This window comes from Canis aureus, chromosome 24 (assembly GCF_053574225.1).
Source record: "Canis aureus isolate CA01 chromosome 24, VMU_Caureus_v.1.0, whole genome shotgun sequence".
NCBI classification, from domain to species: domain Eukaryota; kingdom Metazoa; phylum Chordata; class Mammalia; order Carnivora; family Canidae; genus Canis; species Canis aureus.
In genome coordinates this window covers 17,147,363-17,154,264 of record NC_135634.1, presented here as the reverse complement: position 1 = coordinate 17,154,264, position 6,902 = coordinate 17,147,363, and the positions used below count along the sequence as shown (strand labels likewise).

General features: G+C 39.0%; 1 long non-coding RNA gene across 1 annotated transcript; it reads left to right on the top strand.

Annotated features, from left to right (window-relative positions):
• The first annotated feature begins 321 nt into the window (after positions 1 to 321).
• LOC144296459 (uncharacterized) lies at positions 322 to 6,227 on the top strand. The gene is made up of 3 exons (XR_013363576.1): positions 322 to 1,491; positions 1,646 to 1,756; positions 5,973 to 6,227. It is a non-coding gene; the product is annotated as an uncharacterized LOC144296459 (long non-coding RNA).
• The last annotated feature ends 675 nt before the right edge of the window (positions 6,228 to 6,902 follow it).

Sequence of the window (6,902 nt, the reverse complement as noted above, 5' to 3'; positions counted from 1 at the left end):
AATATCTTAAATTGTAATGTCCAACGGGGGACACTTTTTTCTTCTCGGTTTGTTGGAGGGGTGCCTTTTCGGCTCCATTCAAAGGTGCCATATGTGCCTGCTGCAAGCCTGCCAGGATCACTCACATACATTAGTACCTTGGGATCATTACTTTTGCTGTCTTAGCCAACCCACCTGTAGAATGGGCCTGGGTTATAGCCAGAGCTTAGGAGGGAGGCATTCCAAAGTCAGTTTATAACTCTGCAGCTACTTCATGGGGTGGGAGGGGGAGACAAAAGCTATATTCACTGGAGATAGTGTTATCTCTTCACTGCAGCCAGGTAGAGTGCAATATGTAGGTCTGAGATTGTGCACTTTTATAAAGAAACTTCAGAGCTCATTGAAAATATTATCAGTTACCAACTTGCTACTGATAAAAAAAGACTATAATATTTACTAAGCAGTTAAAGTATCAGGCTACAAACTGTGAACTTTCCTAATACTGATATTTGATGTTTCTGGTGAAACTCAATTCAGTGCTTGAGATGATACCTGGAAAGTCCATAAAACTTCAAAGATCTATAAACAAGTCAATTTAACTACCTCAAATATCCCGACATGCCGCTTGTACTTCAGCTTTTCCACATGTTTACTGAGAAATAAAACTCAAACCACACTCGGGGGTTTGAAGCCGTGTGGGTATGTGAGTTGGGGAATTCTGAGCTTCTCACGGGGATGTAGAATCTTTGGGTCCCTGGTTTACCCAGGGAGAGGTTAGCCTTGTAAGTTCGGACTTCTTTGCAGTCAAGGTAATACGAATGGAGGAGGTTTTTCGGCCAGGAACTTGACAAGTGCCATTTAAACGGAATATAATGATGGGTCTGACTGGTTCAATGTCAAGAAAAGTCAGGGAACTCAGTAGCTAACTTGGCTACACTGTGCATTTGCATTGGACTGGTAAACTTAACGCCTATTGCAGGAATGGAAAATGCTACTGACACATGAGTTATGGTTGCTGTGAAAGCCATAACTTTGAATTTATTGACTTTGGTGTCTTTAAGTTTTACTTGTTGTGCTAGCATGTTCAGTGCAGGTATGCAGAGTAGAATTCATGTCGCATTTTCAGACGAAGACCGATTCCACTTTAAACTTTTTTTCCCCCTAACAGGTTCTCTGGAGCTACAGAAAGCTGTCAGAGACTTCAACTCCAGTTCAGTCACTCCATTTCCATTGGCTTGAGTTAGAAAATACATCAGTCCTGTGTCCAACTCACAAAACTTAGACCCAAAAGGAAAAATAAATTCCTTGTGAGGTCATCCCTCTCGTCTGAACACTATCTGGTAGACTCCTTGAGCCACTAAAATGGCAAAGATCTTGGATGTCTGCCCAGCTGTCGGAGAGAATGGAAGAGACAGGAAAGTGGCTAGGAGCGGTGGCGCACCAGAACACGGAGCCTGAACAGGAAAACAGGAGATGGAACAGCGCTGCATATTGATTATAGCTACTTACATGGTGAGGCGAAGAAAAGCAAGTCTGTGTGTGTGTGTGTGTGTGTGTGTGTGTATGTGTATGTGTGTGCGCGCGTGTGCGGGTTTTGGGGGAGGGTAGGGGAGTGCTAACGAAAACCTTTCAGACAAGAATAAAATGCTTATTCGCTTCTTTACAGGTGTTCAGTCCAAAAGAGTGCCAGAAAATCCAGGAACATAGCTGGTTGCTTTTTGTCTTGAAAGGCCAAACAAAAAGCAAAGGAGTAGAAAAAGTAGAGGCTGAGATGATGGTAAGCTATATTTGGTAAAGTGATCTGGGTGTGAGTATGTGTCTGCAAATTCTAGCTTGTTCCTCAGTGTCGACACTTCCTCAGTCTGCATTCACAGCCAGCAGTCTGATTACTGACCTTTATAGAAAGAAGTCTGCTGAGATGGGGAAATTTCAGCAGTTCACTAGCAAGCGTGAGGCTGAGTGGACCCTTCTTTCTGCAGTTTTCCTTTTTCAAACAGACTAGTTACTTATCTGAAGGGAGTTAAGAGGTCCAGCAAATCTTGAATCCTCATCCTGTGAGCTTGAGATGCATTTTCCAAGAAGGTTCTTCTTAGGCATTTGGAATATTGATAACATACCGCCATGTTTCTTTGATTTTATTCTTTCATTTTTCTAAAAAGCAATCTGATACATTTGTATTTCTCTCTGGATAAGATCATGTAAAATTATTTTATGCTGCCTGACAGGCTGCATTGTTAACCCTCATAGGATGTAGTATGTGTCAAGGAATGTATTACATACAGCACACATTTATTGGACACAGTGTAGTCTCTTAAAACATGGGTAAAAGCTGCTGTAAGCATCAAAATATCTCTGTTCTTACAAGAGCAGTGGATATTGGGTTACTGCCTGTTGGTTTGAGAGATACAGTTTAAACATTTACTTTACATAATGATACATATAAAATAGAGCCCATTTTGGATCACCTTTGATCTGTAAGTGGTACCAAAAGGAATAGATTTTACCAGGAACTCACCTAATCTCTACCAAGTGGGTTAGTTATTCACATATTTTTATAAAAGGTAAATATGTTGTTCATTGCCTGAGGTTAAAATAAGTTTCCATAAAGGTGTTTTAATGTAAGTTTTCTTTTTTTAAGCTTTTTCTGACTCGCTACGGTCTTCTGTACCTGCACAATTTCTCTCTAACCCGTTTCAGCTAAATACCTAATTGAAGCTGATGTCCACCAGGGAGCATTAATGAACCCGTGGATCAAGGTTCCACAGGCACTTCCATTATCAGAGTAAAATCTTTGTTGGTTTAAGTTAGATCCTGTACATTACAGGAGCCACAATATGGTAGGGTTGGCTGAGTCTCTATTTCTAATTTTTCTTTGCTGAGAACTCTCATAAAAATTCATATCTTTGGGAAGAAAACCCAATAATTCCCAGGTCTGAATTATGTTTTGGATAAGTTCCTGGGAGCACAAGCATTTTTCTGACTATATTTAGTGAGGAGAATTAGGCTGTTAATGGCTTATTTAAAAACTGTATGCTATACAGATATTTAAGAATTATATAAATCTAAACATTTTACATATACATAGCTGAAATCATATGTATAATGCTAAAACATTTATATATTCATATATCCATGTGTCTGAAAGAGGTGGCCTTTTAAGAAAAATATCTAATTTAGTCATTTAGAGAGACTAGTCATGCTCTTGAGCAGTCTACAGAAAGAGGGGACATGAAAGCCTTGTAGAAAGATGAAATAAAAGTTGAAAGAACCTAAGTGCATTTTTAGAAATAAGTAGGTCTAATATGCAAATACGTAAGTGGTTTGCATTGCCTTGATGTACAGCCTTTTGTAGGTTCAAACCTTCAGTGACTTTAGCTTTTTACACAATAGAAATCAAATAAAAGGTCCCAATTCCATCTCATGGAGACATATACCAAGGTGCATAAAAAACACATTTCTTACCCGGACCATGAGATCAGTATTGCTTTGTGGCTTGTATGTTTAGTCACTTTATGTGGATAGACAGGGTTTCCATATGCAGAGAAACAGGACTACTTCCACAAATGTGCATTTCACTGAGCGTTCCTGAGGCCATGAGTATGATCACATTCACCTTTCTCTGGGATATTTACAATGTGGCCATGCATCCGTGTTAAATTAGATTTGAGAATTTTCTGCCAGTATAATAAGTCTTAAAATCTAGGATGCTAATACATATATATTTTTTAAATTTCCGATTGATTTTAGATATTGGTGCAGGCTTTTTATTGCTAGGATACTTCACTCTATTGTTTTTTGAATGCCTTCTATGCAGATGTAATTGTTTTCATTAAATATGTTAGAAATGATATATTACACGGCCTTATAAAATTGGCATGAAGTAAATCCTTGCTTGGGGAAAGTATGTCATATACCCATAAAAATAGAGAAAAGTTTTAGACATTTGCAACACCTACCGGGTCTATGAGGAATTCTGTTTAAGTACTATTTTGTAACATTGACTTTAGCTTCTTTTCAGTAAATGATGTTGGATTTACTGATTCCTGCAGTCCAGTGAGGAGCTGGCCTTGTAGACATCAAATCATGGTTCTGTGTAGAAGACCTCTTAATGAATCAGATTTTCAATAAGTGCCAGAGTGCAAAGAACAAAAATCAACTACAGAAATTTAACTACTGAATTGCATTGATCACTTTGATGCTTGTTCAAACAAATATTAACAAAAGAAAATACTTGAGGTATTAAATAATGGAATTTACAAAGGATTCTTAATAATTCAGACATTTTCCCAAAATTCTTTTCTGTATTTTGAATGGCATCCAGCAGGTACTCAAAGTTTTTGTTGACCTGATTATCTGCCTTCTGCAGATTACATATTACATACATGCCTTTGCGGCCGTTCTCCATGTGGCTGCACATTGGCAGCATGAGGGAGATCTCATGACTACAGATTCTGAATTCACAGATCTGAGGTTGGGCTTGCTCACTGCATGGTTTTGAAAGTGCCCCAAGAGATGCAAATACGCAGACAGGAGTTAAGAGCCATTACTCTACTACGGCATTTGTTGACTTTTTATTTTTTTATTTTTTTACTGTTTCTTCAATACAGCAGTCAGCATTTTGGAGAGAGGGCACTGCCAAGGAATATATATTTTGCATGTCCCTAGAGAGGACCAGGGAAGCATGTGCACTGCAATGGCGGGTATCTCAAAGGAAGAGATGGTGGCTTGGGAACCCATATCAAGGCTTAAAGGAATTGAGGATCACCTAGATCTAACAGTTGCCAAAGAACACCTCAGGCAAAAAGCTTGAAGATCTTTATTTTTTTTTTTTTAGCTTCTAACTCAAACAAGTTTAGGTGAGAACATTACCAAAGCATAGGTGTCTACCAAACTAAACCAGGCAAGTCGAAATTTATCTAGGATTATATACTTTGTAATAGGCAGTTTGTTTTTGTTTTTGTTTTGATTTGTTTTTGTTTGCTTTTATAGATTTGAACTATATTGAGAGGTTAAGTTAGTGACCTAGGCTAAAATAGTTATTATGTGGCCTAGTTGGTGTTTAGCGGGTAATTCAGTGATGGAAATGCAAAGCAAATGCCAACTCTGCAGGTCTGCGTGGCCTTTCCATCACAGAAAGGGGACAACAGAGACTGTCATAGGGTTCTCTCCTAACCAACCACAAATTCATATTTCAAAAAGAATTCTCTGAGGCACAACTATGTGAGCGCTTGTTTATCAGCCTGGAAAGCTGTTTCTTTTAATAACAACTGAATTAAAATATTTGTTCAGTTATAATTTTTCTCCACAAAAGTTTTCATAATTGACAGTAGGTTAGCCCTTAGAAAATACTCAACCTTTAACAAATACTTCAGCACTATGTAAGCAAAAGATAAGGAAGAAGAGTAATTTTGTGTCCAAAAATTAAAATAAATGTGCTTGCTTGCTTTGTGCCGACTGAGCCTGAAAATACCAGGTTATGGGATTTGTGCTGTGCTCTCTGGAGTGTTTCATATTTTGACACAGTTAGATATCTTCTCTTCCTCCTTCTGGTTGGTCTTCAACTGTTAAATTTTTCCTTATCCTGTCCTAGATATGTTTAGTTTTTTCTTTCTTTTTAAAAGATTTTATTTATTTATTTGAGGAAAAAGAACAAGGGGAGAGGCAGAGGGAGAGAGAGAGCCCTCAGAAGACCTGGAACTGAGCTCAGAGCCCCATTGGAGGGAGCTCGATCCCAGGACCCTGAGATCATGACCTGAGTCGGGATTGAGGCCAGATGCCTAACCTACTGAGCCACCCAGGCGCCCCATGTTTTGTCTTTCTATTGTCTTCAATTTACTTGTGGTTTGTGTATAATTCACTTGAGTCTCTTGGTACCTTTTGGATATTTTTTAAAACCTAAGGTAGCCATAAATTCAATTTTCAGTCGTATGTTGGTTTATAATTGATAGTTCATCACCTTGTATACTGACCTACTCTTGTTCTTTGGTTTCTAGGAGAAAAAGACTATCCCTGAGCTTCCTTGCAGCTTGGCACCATCTCGTTCTGACACCTGAGGGATTACTTTGTTTCCACATCAATATCAGCTTGTCTGTGAAAGCTCTTGCTCTAATTTCCAGTTATATTTACTTTATGTGCTATAGATTTTAGCTCATCTTCTTACTTGGTATTAATTACTTGATCAATTAATGATCATTTATTAACCATATAGAAGGAAACCATCCTGAACCAGATGCTCATAAAGGTGAAAACCACGAGTCTAATATTTTAGTGATGTCTGGTAAGAAAGCCCTGAGACATTGAACACTCCCTTTAATGAGACACCCAACAACCAGGTCCCTGTACACAGAAGAAGGCAAAGAACTTGAATCTTTCATGTTAACAATGGCTTCTGTTGCCAAACAACACTGTACATCCTACCAAGTTGAGTACAACTCCATGGAGTATGATCTCAAGCAGTTACCCTGAATGAATGAGAACAGTACACGAGTGCTTATCTGTCCACAACCACCCCAGGGCCCAGCCTTATCACCCCTTCTTCCAGGCCAATGCACAGAAAGGCCAGTGTAGACTTCTCTGTGAGAAAAGCCAGAGGAAATCAGTCAGCATGACCATTTGGCCCAGATGGGAAAATGAAATGGCTCAGAAGACTTGTTAAAATCCTTCTTAGCTGGGGAGGGATTTGGGAAAGGAGGTTATCAATTCCCAGGCCTGTCTTCCTCACCCTTCTCAGCCACATTAGTGAAGAGAACTTTGAAAAAGCAGGAAGAGAGGCTGGGCCTCTCCAAGGAGGAGATCCACACTGCCTGAGGTATCGAGGCTCCTCGGAGGAACAGAGTCAAGTAAAGGATGAGTAAATGAAGGTTTTATTATTTTTTATATTTATTATTTTTTAAAGATTTTGGGATCCCTGGGTGGCTCAGTGG